Raw genomic sequence first — 14,435 nt, 5'->3', positions numbered from 1 at the left:
TTGTTCTAGGTAATTTTGGGTAACATAAATTATTTTACCCACCTGTTCTACATGACCTAAATCTTCAAGGCATGGACTATACTGTGTTTGTTTGCACATCACTGAGCACACCGGAGCCCTCAGTTCCCTCTATGTTTGTTAGACAAAAATAATTATCATTATCATCGATCACCACAAAGAATGTATGAAAGTCATCATTCTAACTAAGAACATAAACTCTTCAGCCAAAAAAACCCAAACCAAACCAAACCAACAAACAAAAAAAAACCACCAAAAACCAACAAGAACAACAACAAAGCAAAAACAAAAAAAAAAATCTTTTGATGGGGTTGAATATATAAATATAGTTCTCCAAAGTTCATGCTCTGCCACTCCGTTAAAAAGTCTTCCACAGGAAAGAATCGGCAGTGCTAATTATGTGGGTAGCATCTGAAGAGAGAACAAACATCCCTGCAATCTCGAAGTGAACATGAGACTCACAGGCCCTCTCTGTGGTGCTTTATTTTCTACTTTCTTTTACCTCTAGCAAAACACCTGCTTTTAGACTGAAAAAGTCTTGAAAATAGTACTGGGTATAGAGGCACTTTCCCATTTTATTCGAATATAGCAATATGACAGAGTTAGGGATGGTTTCATAAAACACCAGTGTTAAATGAACTTGAAAGGAATTTGATACATGAAATAGGTACATTGCAGAGAGTTGTCAGAGTCACAGACTGTTTGATCTCTGACTCCCTTTTGGCCATTATGATTTGGTTTTATTTTGGGCACCATCAAAGATCTGTGGAAATTCTGAGTTTCACATAAACACCAAAGTAGCCATAATTCTTGGTTTAATACAACTTTTAAAATTTTCTTATGGGGAAAGAATGGAAACTTTATTAAAAACGTCCTCTTGATGCAGTGGCTGGCATGTTGGAAATGCTATTAGTCAATGAATGAATAATGATCAGTAAAAGTACTGCTCAACAGTAATGGAAACATACTCTGTGCAATAATATTTATACTTCAGATTATACTGGCTGACACTTGCATGAAAACAACTCTAGTAAAGAGTTTCTTTCAGAATGAACTTTGTTTCTTTCTCAAGACAGAGAAAATGTAGGCATGGCCCAAGCTTAAAAGTCCCTGGTGGATAACTGATTTAAGCAAGCCTTCATGTGTTCACATCCAGGAGACTTTTTTTCATTAAAATCTACTGCAAGTCTCCTCAACATCGAAGAGAAAGTTACTTAAGCTCCCTGTAGAGAAGAGAAGCTGGGACCATTTTCTTGTACCCAGGTGTGCATATATGCATGTGATTGTGGACGTTGGCAGTATTTTGATTTCATGTTGAAATGGAACATAGGTGCATAGCACTGCTCCCTCCCCCTTGTCCTCATGCCACAGCATACTCCAACAAGTCCTGAAGCTGTTGTCTATTACTTTTCCTAATCCCCTTTTGGTCCTGCTGACAATTTCTGTTTCCACAACATTCTTTAGTAGTAAATTCCACTCATCCTGTGTTAGAAAGCTCTTTTACAGAATACTTTAAATAGATCTTCAGCTAGTTTAATCATGTTCTCTTGTTCTCCTAGCGCAGAACTTCAAGAGCAACAGTTCCACGTGCAGTTTATCTACTGCTTTCACAATTTTGTAAACCTCATTCATATCCCACCATCTCCAACTGAAGAGCCCTGTTCACAAGGGGAGCTGCTCCGCCCTCTTGGTCGTTTTAGTTGCTGCCTTCTCTGCCTTCTTAAAGTCTGCTTGCTGTGTGAGATGGTGAGAACCAGAAGTGCATATTGAACTCAGGATATGAGCTCATCTACACAGTAGCAAAGTTATGTTCTCTCTTCTCAAGACCCTTCTGGAGAATGCTAAACACTTTGGCCATTCCTGCCCATTAAGCCAATGATTGCAGAGACCTCTTGGTGATGACTATGAGATCTCTTTCCCAATTTACAGTTCTGAGCACTGCATTGTTGTAGGAATGGTTTGGATTATTTTGCCTAGGTGTTTTTATCTAAATTGAAGGTCATCTGCCATGGTTTTGCTTACTCTCTCACTTTTATGCAGTCCTTCTAGAATTTCTTGGCATTGTCACAACACCTGAGTTCCCAGGAGAGCTTAGGCCCTGACTTCTGCTTTTACACACTTGTCATCAATATTCCTACCAATTCCACAGCATCTGAAGTATTTAAATAACTTTTTGTTATCAGTTTGAATATACTTCACAAGCGAGGCATACTTCAAATTATTTGTAGACCTCTCATTTTCTTACTTATATTTAACCTATCATTTTCTTATGGAGTTCATCTCATTTTGGCAAGCTTTCCATTTTCTAAATGCTAAGCTTTCCCCTGTGATAGCCTGCTAAGCTTTCCTAGTGATCCAAAGGCAGTTTTTTTGGAGCTGCTTTTCTATCTTTTTGAGCAGTGCTATGCTTCTTACCCTTTTTTCCCAGTATAGTGTTTTTAACAGACTCCAGGCTGGTTTAAGCTTCTTGCTTTTTGGAATGTTCCTTTTTGGATTTTTGAGTTTGTTTGTTTTTTTTTTTTTTTTTAATTTGTGTGTGTGTGTGTGTGTCTTTGGGTTTTTCTAAATAATATTCTCCTTTTTTTTGACGTAATCTTCTTTCTTGAAGTCTCGTAACCACATACTGGATTTATTTAGCCTGTTCTCTACCCTACAATGTTAAAGCTAATTGTATTGTGGTTGCTATTATAGAAAGGTTATCCCATTAGTACTTTCTGAACTACTATGCACACACTATTGGTGATCAAATTGAGAACAGCATCTTTTCTTGGGGTCTAAGATATATTGCTTGGGAGTAGCCACTAACTACATTCAAAAATACTATCCCTATGTCTCATCCTAATGAAGCATTGACCCAATCACTATTTGGGTAATTGTAATTTTCCGTAATTAATATCTGATCTCATACCTTTTGTAAAACCCCTTAAGATATTCCATATAGGCCATAGTGCCAATTGTTACTCAGCTCTACACAAAAATGGTGACTTCCACGCTTAAAGAGAGGTAGAAATGTAAGTGCTTCCCTGTGCCAAGACCAAGGACAGTCAATCACTTGCTTAAAGATTTTAAACCAAGAAATAAAGTTATTTTATTTAAAGACACCACTCTGGACTTTTCTGCAGTTGAACATGTTCTGATAGTAGATCATGTTTTGTGCTATTATTAATTATACATTTTCAGTGAAGAATAGTGACTTGCACATTGTTTGAAATTGTGAAACTATGTTCTCATTTTTTTACTTTCCTAGCATATAGAAACAATTCATTATTTGTAGATTTGAGATGGCATACTTTCAGAATACTTCTGAAATTGAATTCTCCATCTCTTTTGCATTATAGTAAGCCTTTTGTCGTAAGGGTTGTAAACATGATTTATTATCTTTCACTATTAAAACTCAAATTCTCACTTTGCCCTTTGTATTTCCTAATTACATGAGGAAGATGGCTTTTCATTGAAGTGCTTTATTTAGGAATAAAATACTTTGTGTGACATCAGTGGGCAAGTCATGTTGTTCCTGACATCAGGCAGCAACAAATTACCTTCAAATTTGGTCTTGGTCTTGTCAACATGAGATTTACTTAGTCAACATGTCTAAAATCAGAACAAAAATAGGTCTCCATGGGCTTGAGTAATTCAACACCTGAAACTGAGGACTGAACTTTTAGTGGCTTTAATATCCTGGCAGCTGTTCCTTGTATGTTAAGGATATAGAGGAGGCCACTAGAGGAGTCAGAGAGACGACTTCGGAACTAGTATCTGTCATGCTGAATGTGACCACCTCTACTGGCATTGCCTCAGATCTTCTGGGTGCTACAGCTAGATTTATTTTCACCCTGAGTGAAAAGGATGGAGGATTTGGGTTTAGGTGAACTACCTGAAACATATTCTACTCATGCCTAAGATGGGCTTGATAAGCTGGTAGGTAGTGAAATCAGAGGACATGTCTCTCCCATGATTTGAAGAAACTTGTCTATCTGCATCCTTTTTACTTCCTGAGGAGCTTGTTAACTTCTCTGTGTCTTTCTGATTATCCATGTGGTGGCAGTCTCAAAGTATATTTCATCTTTAAATTGTAGGAAGATTTTAATTATTTATTTTATTAAGGATTTAACTCCTTATCAGTTCAGGAATGGACAAAATAATCCACTGGAAAAAAAAAGAAGAAAACGTGACTCTTGGTGAAACCAAGAGAAAACTTTGGTAGCATGACTTCACAGCTGTTGCCAGTAGAATAGGCAATGACCACTCTCTTGTTTTGCAACCACGTGGTGCGGCATCACACGCTTTCTCATGTTTAGTTGTTTTCCTTCCCAAACAGGACAGACTCATCCAAAGAGACTACATAGCCGCCAAGACAGAGCACAGACCTGTCACATCACACAAAATATCCTCTTGGGGATTAGAAGCTGGCACAGACCAAAAGCATGCCAGGAGGTATGCTAACGATTAAACACTTGGGAAAACTGTGAGACAGTAGCTGAAATGGTGTCCACTGCTTCATTGCAACCGAACAGCCTGGTGAACCATGTTGTATTTATGGATATAGGTCTTATTTGGTGGCACGCTGAAGAGTAAAGTCCCAGCTTGCCTGTGTGGCACATGAATTCCTTGTTAAATTCTAAGAGGCAAAATTCAGTTGTTATGTCATTCAGATCCTTAACACATCCTTGTTATCTGAGTAATTGTCATGATCCTTGTGTGACAGAGTTGACTGGAATAATTCAAGTTTCCAGTCTCTCTGTGAAGCTACGAAAGGCACACAGCTGTAGAGGCATTTTCTCAGCCAGTGTGCTGAGTTCATGCTTTTGGAACTCAATTTGCTGCTTATTTATCAGAGTCCTAAAGTGCTGCAAGACCCCCCTGGCTTTGTAGGTTTTTCCTAGAAAAGTCTAGCTTGAATTGGGACATGGCATGGGTGAAAAATAATCATTTACTTCTTACATTTGAGATTTTTTGTGTAGTTATCTTCTAGAAAATGAGACAATATAATATATTTTTAAGGACAGTTGTAGTGCCTACAATGCTAGATTTTTATTTTTGTTTTTTAAAAAAAAGGTTTAGGAGGTGAAACATTGCTGTATTTTTCTCTCTGTCTGAAAGACTGTTTTCACCTCATTCAGGTAAATGTAGATAAATCACGTGTCTGTTCACTCAGCTCTGTTTGACCAGTAAGAGCTTTAAGTGATTTTCTGGACAACTTAAAATGTTCTAGTGGAGATTCGAAGCTGAGAAAAACCAATCACACTTCCTAGGGTAAGTGGAAAAATAACCATAGAAACAAAACAAACAAATGTAAAACCCTATGAATAGTATTACTACACATGGAAGAATCTTGATGAAGTGTGAAGTATGATACAGGGCAGCTTGCTTGGGGTTTTACTGGTATGACTGGTATGCCTCTTAGTTTATTAGCCAGGAGTAAAAATAAAAAACCTCTGAGGTGAACTACGGGGAATTCAAGTCACACTTTAAATATAGTCACTGAAATAGGATTTAATTTGAAAGTGTTAAAAGTGATCAGGTTTTAGAAAAAAAAAAATGTTTTAAGAATCTCTCTAATGAAATTTATCACTTATTTAATTATATACCCAGGCATATAGTAAAAAATTATTTAAACTCAGTAGATGTGTTATTTGACAAACAATATTTTCCATAACTAAATATATCACACTATGTTTAATTACCTGGTAAGCCCATATTACTATATGTGACAAGGGAAGACTTTTCAGCAAATTCTTTAGGGAAGCCAGAGAAAATTAAAACTTTTACAGTAAAATTCTCATACATGCAGATGAATGCACACATGCACACATATGGCCAAAATTTATAAGCATCCAATGATTTTGTGTGTCTCAGTTTTTGTAAGATTTACCTCATTTCACAGGATAAATATTTAGTATATCCAAAGCCTCCTTCAGAAGTATTAGAATGGGCATCCTGAATTGTGTATACACAGCATAGTGTACCATTTGTTTTTTAATCCTGATACTAATCTACTTATTCTGCTGACATGTCAGTTCAAGGTCAAGCCAGAAGTCCAAGAAATAAGCAGTGGAATATTTTAAGAAAAATGAGTATGCAAAGCAAGTGATATATGTTTCCTGAAGAGAATTTCATACTTGAAAGGTGGTAGATAAATGCCCTAAAATCCCAAATCATCAGTAATAAAAACAGATTGAGGACATGCATTGCTATTTCACTTTTTCCTCTCTTTCACAGATTCAGCCTTGACCATTACTATCTGCAGCTCTGCATTTTTAGTCATCTTCTGACTTTCTTCTGCAATTGCAGCAAAGACATCATATTTGAAGTAGAAGCTGACCCACTGGGAATTGGACCAGAACTTCTCAAAGACAAGCTGACAAAAATATTCAACTGCTATCATTGCCTGGGATAGACATGTTGAAAGTATTTTTAATTTAAGATGCTGATGGAAAAAAATCTTGATTATGAAAATTCTCAATTCTTTCTGGTTTGGGTTTCACCAACTTAAAATAAAATAAGCTATTGTTATCTGTTCTGTCAGTATCAATATTAGGTATAGGGATACGCTAAGAGTGCTTTAAAGGAAGGCTGCTGAAAGGACAAATTCCAATCCAGAGATGCACTGCTAGTAAATTTGATCTGGACTTTGCCATTGTCCTATCCTACCTCTCCAAAGGAATTTGGGAGACATCTCCCTGCCCCCTCATCCAGTCAGCTGTAAATACAGCATACAGTGCTTGACTGCCTGGCAAAAGGAAGGAACAGGACACTGATTTGATTTCTGCTCCATGAGACTTGACAAAAAAGTAACTGATTCACCTTGCCTCTGAAAAATGTGTCTTGTTTTTAATGTCCGCTCAAGGATTAGGCACCCACTAAATTCAATACACTACCCCTGTAGGCTTTGTTGTGAGTTGCATTGGAGGTAGATGCCAAAATACTTTCATAAGCCTGTCCCCCATTGCTTTAGGTCAATTGTAAACTGGTCAAATATTCAAATTTTTAGTCCTTTCTCTCTGGGTCTTAACTTTTTTTGTCAGCATTAGAAAAAGATGGGCAAAAGATCACTGTAGAGCAACAGATCATTAAAAGCAACAAAAGTTAGAAGTGTCATGTAGTGTACAGACACCCATTGAAGGCTGCTTAAGAGAATTCACAGACATTATGGAAAACACAGCATCTGTCTTAGTGCCCTTTAGGGAAAAAGAAACTCCTGCAGATATTGCAGCAATATTTAGAGAAATAAAATGGATCTGGACAGTCATTCTTCACAGCATGGGAGAGATTTAGACGAAAGGGAGATGCAATGGATGCTAAATCAGATAAATTAACCAAACGTGTGCATGCAACAGAAGGAGGAATAAGCAACACTGAAGAAAGGGAAGCTGAAACAAAGAGATCTATGAACTGAGACAGTCTTGATTTTTTATGTTGAACAAAGCAGGAAAATTAGAAAACAGAAGCCATTGTACTCTTGCTGGAAAACAAGGTGTAGAATTGGATAACGTGATGCTCTTTGTTCAAAACTTGTTCAATTAGATTTCTAAGCATAACAAAAAAGCCTCATGACACAGTCCAAAGGACCAAATCTGAGCTGCTCTGAGACCTGACAATAGTGTTGAGATTCCAAGATAAAGATTATGCTAGTCAAATCAGGTAATGCTGACATGGGGCAACAATCACAAAAGCCTGTCATTCAAGATCAACAAGTGCTCCATAGCCAAACCTGAGTACTAAAATCCTATAAACACAGGAAGAATGGACTCTTACAGAGGTTTGTTGGTAAGGAGACTGGAGCTTGCAGTGAAGTAATAAGCTATTCAAACACCAGAAAAACTTTTCTGATTATTCTCAAGATTTGTGAAATACTACAAAATATTAATTAATCTTGTTCAGATTAAACCAGTTTACTACCTTCAAAATAAAGCTAGAAATAGAAGACAGTGTGTAAGGAAAAAAATGTATATTCAGTCTGAGATATGTGACTAAATTGTCTTTGCTTTAGAAGTTGTGTCATTCTGCAATCATTACTGTATGGCATCATTGTACATAGTCATCTAACTCTTTATTGTGTGTGTGAAAATCATATTGACTGTGAGGAAATGCTGCATTGTTCAGGGGCTTGATGGCTGGTTTTGGAGGGTGGGGTTTGAGGTAATTTCTGAGAGGACTTTTGAAAAAAATAAGAATGGAAATATTTTCCCAGACAGTTCTCTAAATAGAGCCACTTCTTGAAGAAAAGTTGTTATCTAGAGAAAGGACTCTGAAATGATAGTTGCACTTTTTATGTCATACTGGCGTGATAATTGGTTGAATGACTGTTTCGTATAACTAAAAGTAAACAAGGTATATAAAGCAAATACTCATCTCTGCTGTTCCCATTTCTGCTCTAGTGGGAAGCCTCTTAGCAAGATCCCAACACTGACAGCTATTCAGATGGTAGGAGAGTCAAATAAAGGCTTTGAATGTAATAAAGATTATTTCATTTATTGTTGGGAGGTATTTGTTAGCTTACAAAGAAATGGTTCGTGGTGGCCTGCAGAGAAATTGTGCACATGCAGGCTTGGAGCAGCCAAGGACAAACTTTCTGATCCACTTACTTGCTCAATACAGCCCATCTGAATACAGTCTCTTCAATGCCAATATCAGTCAGTGTCCACTTTGATCTGCTAGTTTTGGTTCTGCCCCATCTTAAGACCTCAGGATTGTTGCCTTGCCTATGATTGGCTTTCCTTTACCGAAGTCCATTCTTAGAATTCGCTCTTTCCCCAAGCCTCATCATTTGGTGTTTACAAGTTTCTAATAGATATACATATTTGCTAAGATAGTCAGCTCTTACTAAAAATTACTAGACTCCGTGGTCTTGGTATTTCCTTACTGGTTCTTAATTTATTTGTCTGGCTGTAGCCCATCTGAAGTCCTCAAATACCCAGCAGACCTCTTCAGTCTTAGATTGTTTGCCATCTTACTGGTACCAAGGGGTTATCACAATTTTGTGTTGTTCCCGGTTGTCTTCTCTTTTGTTTTTCCTTCCTGTACTTCAAAATCATAACCAGTTACTGGTTTGATGTCTGGGAACCTGTATTGTACCTAATAAACTCTATTAAAAGATAAACCCTGTTTACCTTTCCTTAGCCTATCTCCTTCTGTGACATTAAGCTCTGTGAGAATATCAGAATATGACGTTCAGCAAAAAATAAACTCCCAATACGGACTGCTCTGCAGCCATGACCAAGCCTCCAGGGTATGAGTCACCATGAAGGGTGAACTGAACTATCTGTTGTTTTGTAGTTTCCGTATTTGAAAGGTGCATTTGCCACAGTTTCACTGTGCACTTCAGTGGAGTTTTCTAGCCTGCTATTGCTCTCATTAGGCTGGGGAGGATCACATTGTGGCTGGCTCCAGGGGACCATCTTTGACCAAATGAAACCACTTTCCCCTCTTGTCATTTTTGATGGGAGTATGCCAAAAGACAGTAATGACATCCAATCTCTAAAGCTAATGTTTTATTTAGAGAATAAAGCCAACCAAACTACAGCAAGATAACTCACTAAATAGGAGAAACCTCAGAAGCACTGGGTGAGACAGATTAAACAAGATATTTGGAAACAAATCAGCTTCCTAACCACTGTGCCTTTGCAGTGTTTATATCTTTTTTCCATATTGTGTTGTAAGTCTAAACTTCAGCATCTTTTTAGTTCAAGGAAAATTCCAATCTCTCTCTCTATAGACCTTCCTTATGACTTTCCAGGAAAGTCTCTTACCTGACACTCCTAAGGCCTAATTTGGGACCTTTTCCCTTACTTTTTCAGAGTCTCCCATTTTCTCTCTGTCACAACCTGTTCCACTCTACGCTCCAAGAAGTTTTCCAGAACCAATCATGCTCATTTGGACTACTGTGGGAGTAATCTTTCTCTTTCTCCTGCTTTCCAGGAGAAAATAATACTTCACAAAATGTAGTAGCTAAGACAAGGTAGACATAACACTTTCCTGATCCCCCTGCATGACCTTTTAAACACAATATAATATAAATACATAAATGAGACAGCTCTACTCATCTGTTGCAATATAAAATGCTTAAATTAAATTGAAATAACATGATTGCCCGGTGCTCTTCTGAAATTTCTGTCTTGAGAGCCTGGTTCACCTAAAGTCACACGATAGCCTTTCTCCTCTGTGCTGTAAAGCTCTCCTACAGGCACATGCATGTTTATTTCTTTTCCATCTTGAGTAGCTGCAGCATTGGGACTGTCATTCTGTTTTTCACTCATATCATGTTTTTCTTGTTGGTTTTTTTTTTTAGTGATAAGTGTCCTGAGTCACTTTTTATGTTTGCCTCCATCCCATTTATGACTTGCATTAATGTAACCCTGTTCTTTACCCTGACATGGCAGTTTTCATGTTGATCGCTGCTTTGGCGAGCTGAGCCCTCCCTGACATTCGGAGACCTTCCACTAGGGTTTTGCTTCTTTCCCTTGCTCAGCCACCCTCCCAAGAAGCAAGGATTATCTGACCCTTCTTTAAACCTCCTTTCAGACCAGTCTTTCTAAAATCTCAGGAACTGCATGTGGATGCCAGAAATCTGATCTCTGCAAGGCAAATATTTGCTTCAAGATCTATGCTATACTCACACCATGAATGAAGATGACACGAGCTGTGACGGTGTTGCACATTGTTACGTGTTATGAAAAACAGGTCATTTAAAAACTAGTCAAAATTTAAGTCAAACTGTTGACATTAAGCTTGTGTGGCTCAAATTCCCATCTGTAAACTGCTTGTTCCATAACCTCTCTCTTCTGAATAGGGCTTTTGTACAGATAAATGGATTTGTATTTGTGAGGTATATTAATGCTACAGGAAGGATTGCTATAGTAATGCTTCCAAGGGAAAGGATAATTATTTCTTAGTGCATGTTTTGTTCAGTATATACAAAGCCTAGGGCCATATGGTGAAAAGTGAGAAACAAACAGACAAACAAACAAATATTGAATTCCTACTCATTAAGTGAACACTGTCCTGCCTGTGTACAGAAGGGGCAAGGGTCTTGTGGAAAGCTCAAATAGTGGTTGGTCATGGAATAAAATATGAGATATGTTAATAAAGACAACTAATAATGCCAAGAACTGAACTGAGGCTCTCCAGGCCACTCTGTGGCATTTTTTAATATAAAGAGGCATGACTTAAAAACTGCGTAAACTTTTTTTAGCAGAGGTTTTGTGTAAAATATCAGAAATATATAGATGGCATGAAGAGGGTTGGTTTTCCTCATGCAGAAGTTGTCTGTTAGTAATCCATTAAGACTCTAATAAAAGAGCAACTCACAGTAGACTGTAAAAATAATGTTAAAGTAACTTCTTTTAATATTACAAGTTAATACCTCTTGAAGAAATTGATTCAAGTTGTATTGTCATTATGACAGTGACTACTTCTGGCTTCTCCAACTCGACCATCCATCTGTTTATGAGAATTAATCTAATTTGTGTAATCAAATTGTACACATTATGGTATTTTGATTGTTATAATGTGTATTAATTGCTGGCATGCATAAACTTGCAAACAGCAGATATTGTATTTTGATATACAAATGAGACCAAAAATACATGATCAATGAATTACTAAGCTCCATAAAATTTAGAGGGACAACAAACCACTTTTACTAACTGTTTGCTCAGAAATATTCATTAGGATGTGATGTGGCTTAGAATATTATTTCTCACCATTACCTTTCAACTTTCTGAATTAATTTTTCTGTAAAATTAAAATAAACTTTTTAATAGTTTGTGTAGAAAAAGGAAAGCATTTAAGTCCTCTGGTAAGCATTCTCAGTCTTCACAGAGCTGGGTTACGTTTTCTGTCCTAATTTTAAGCTGTTTCAGTGAGCATCAACTCCAAATCTTTTTGTCAGGTTAGTATGTATATTCTGAATCAACTTAATAAACTGGATCAGAAAATTCTATATCAAGATCTAAAGCTACATGAGGTATTCCACTAGATTATACTTGACTAGAAAACATCTAAATTTCATGGCTCATTTGTAACCGTTACTTATAAAATTATTTGAATGGGAATATTTATACAATCAAATTAAGCTGGTTTTGGTCCATTATGATAGCAGTTCAAGTGCTGGGAAATTACATTGTTTTCATATTTGGAGGCAGCAATGCACATTTTGAATCAAATGGTTTGGACACATGGTTACTAAATATGCTAACTGACTCTTTAGTAGAGCAACAGTGATGAAAGACTAATTGATAGACAATCTAATGGTGTCAGTAAAATATCAAAATAAGTTTCCCAAATTGAGGTAACTGCTTTAGAATTAAGGAACTACTCTCCCTCTTTTTAAAAAACATATAGTATTCATATACTTGCTAGCTAATCTATGTATTACCAGTATGCCAGTTAATGACAGCGAATATATGAATCAAGTAAAACTCAGACAAGATGGAAAGCTCTAAAGACAAATCCAAACACAGAGAAAAAGAAAATAATCAAGAGTTCGTTTTTCACTGAGACATATAAACAAAATCTGTATATATTTTTGCCAAAAAGCCAGGTGAATTAAAAGTATAAAGCTAAGTAGTCATTCTCATATATGACAAATGGAATTCAAGTAGAAAAATTTACTAGCACGTATGTACCAGAAATGGGATTCTGTAGCATAAATCATTATATCTCAGCTGTGAAGTCAGAAAGTTTTGATGCATTATTAATTTTATTCCCGAGGGTGATTTTTGTCCATATAGTTGTTGAAATAGAGCCAGGACAGAACTAGCCATATAATTTTCTAGAACTTTAGCAGCAGGTAACCATGACAAATTATTATAAAGATGTTTGCAAGTATACTCTCCTTGAAACCCAGAATATGATAGCAAAGAAAACAAAAAAAACACCTCAGAGTGGAAAGGTGAAAATTAATGAAATCTAGTTTATCAAAAGTGTGAAAATTTGTCTCAGAAACACAGAAGTTACAGTGTACTGGATCCTTTTTGTTCAATCAAGGAACTGTGACTTTGTACAGACAAATGTAAACATAAAACATACTACTCATGTCTGCACCATGTGAATATTCACCCTGCATTCCCTAGTCTCCCTGGATGCACTCTCAGCTCGTGTAAATTTGTACCATCTCTTTGTTGACTCCAGTTTCTCCTCATTAGATACTCCAGAATCCTCATCAGAAGTTGCTGATGTGATTCCCAGAATAACAGAGAGTGCTATGGGCATCCTTTTTAACAAGGACTTGGAGTGAAATTTATCTTGTGTAAAGATGCAGCACACTCTGCTTTGCAGTTTTCAGTGCCCGGCTGGGGTGTTGGAAGCAGAAACAATGAGCCACAACAACAACGCACACAGAAAAAAGACTTTCTGTAAGTGGGTGTTGAAAATGAGAAAGGTAAGCCAGGAACAAAATCTAAGGATCAGCTATGAGTACTGTCAATATCGGTTGGAAGGAGTGGATTTTGCTTCCCAAAGCCCTCAAAGCTTCATAGAATGATTTTATGCAGATGGAGCGGATTTCACCCAGGGGGAGAAGCCATCGCAATTCATGCCTTTCCAAAGACTATGGATCAGCTTGCTATTTGCAAGCTAAATATTGCTTATCAATTATTAACATTCAGGAAAAGGTGACTACAGTCTATCTGTGATGCTATAGTGAAATTAGATGAGAACTCCAAAAGCACTTAGGATAAATAATAGATTATTAACATGTCACATAAATCAGTGTATCGTGTTATTTTAATTTGTTTGCTTTTTCTTCTTTTTCTTTCCTCATTAGTTTTTACCCTGACTTGTTTTGATGATACTTTTCAGCTGAATTTCTAGGTATTGGGGTAACTCCTGTTTTATTTATGGGCTAAGGAGTTCAGTATAGAAGTTAACAGGAAAAATGCTAGATGTTGCAAAGGTGTATGCTTCTATTACTGACATTCAGAAGCTAAAGAGCCGTATGTTAGATCTACCTTTTACTTATAGCTACCTGACACAGGTCAACTATTAATAACAAAAATATGTGTAATAATTCTATTGACTTAATTAAATACCTACTAATAAAGATTGAAGTACCATTTAATAAAATTCTAACATCTTAAGAACAGGGTAAGTGATAATAATAACAACATTAAAGAATAATTGCATTCAGTAATTTGGAAGAGGTTTATGACCCATTCTTATATATAAGAATATATATATAATATATATAATTTTTTTTTTTTGACACAATATTCTATTGAAATTTTCTTATTTCATAGATCTGCCATTCACTCTTGCTTGACTTCTGTCTTACCTGTCCTGTCAGTCATAGCTGGTGTTCAGTTTGCTCTCTTATACAATCAAATCCAAATGTGAGAACTCTGAAAGAAGAACGCACAGTTATCTAATCACATCAGTGCCTTCCCAGCAACAAGCAGAGACCTGGTAACAGTACCGGG

General features: G+C 36.7%; 1 long non-coding RNA gene across 1 annotated transcript in view; it reads left to right on the top strand.

Moving 5' to 3' along the window:
• LOC139827363 (uncharacterized) overlaps nt 1-9,127 on the top strand; it is a 39,520-nt gene extending 30,393 nt beyond the window's left edge. Inside the window, exon 3 of the long non-coding RNA XR_011737892.1 lies at nt 6,238-9,127. This is a non-coding gene — a long non-coding RNA (uncharacterized lncRNA). The remainder of the gene's footprint in view (nt 1-6,237) is intronic.
• Nucleotides 9,128-14,435: the final 5,308 nt, after the last annotated feature.

This window comes from Patagioenas fasciata, chromosome 2 (genome assembly GCF_037038585.1).
Source record: "Patagioenas fasciata isolate bPatFas1 chromosome 2, bPatFas1.hap1, whole genome shotgun sequence".
In the NCBI taxonomy this organism is placed as follows: domain Eukaryota; kingdom Metazoa; phylum Chordata; class Aves; order Columbiformes; family Columbidae; genus Patagioenas; species Patagioenas fasciata.
The sequence above is the reverse complement of the archived record's forward strand: the minus strand, read 5'-3'. Positions and strand labels throughout refer to the sequence as shown.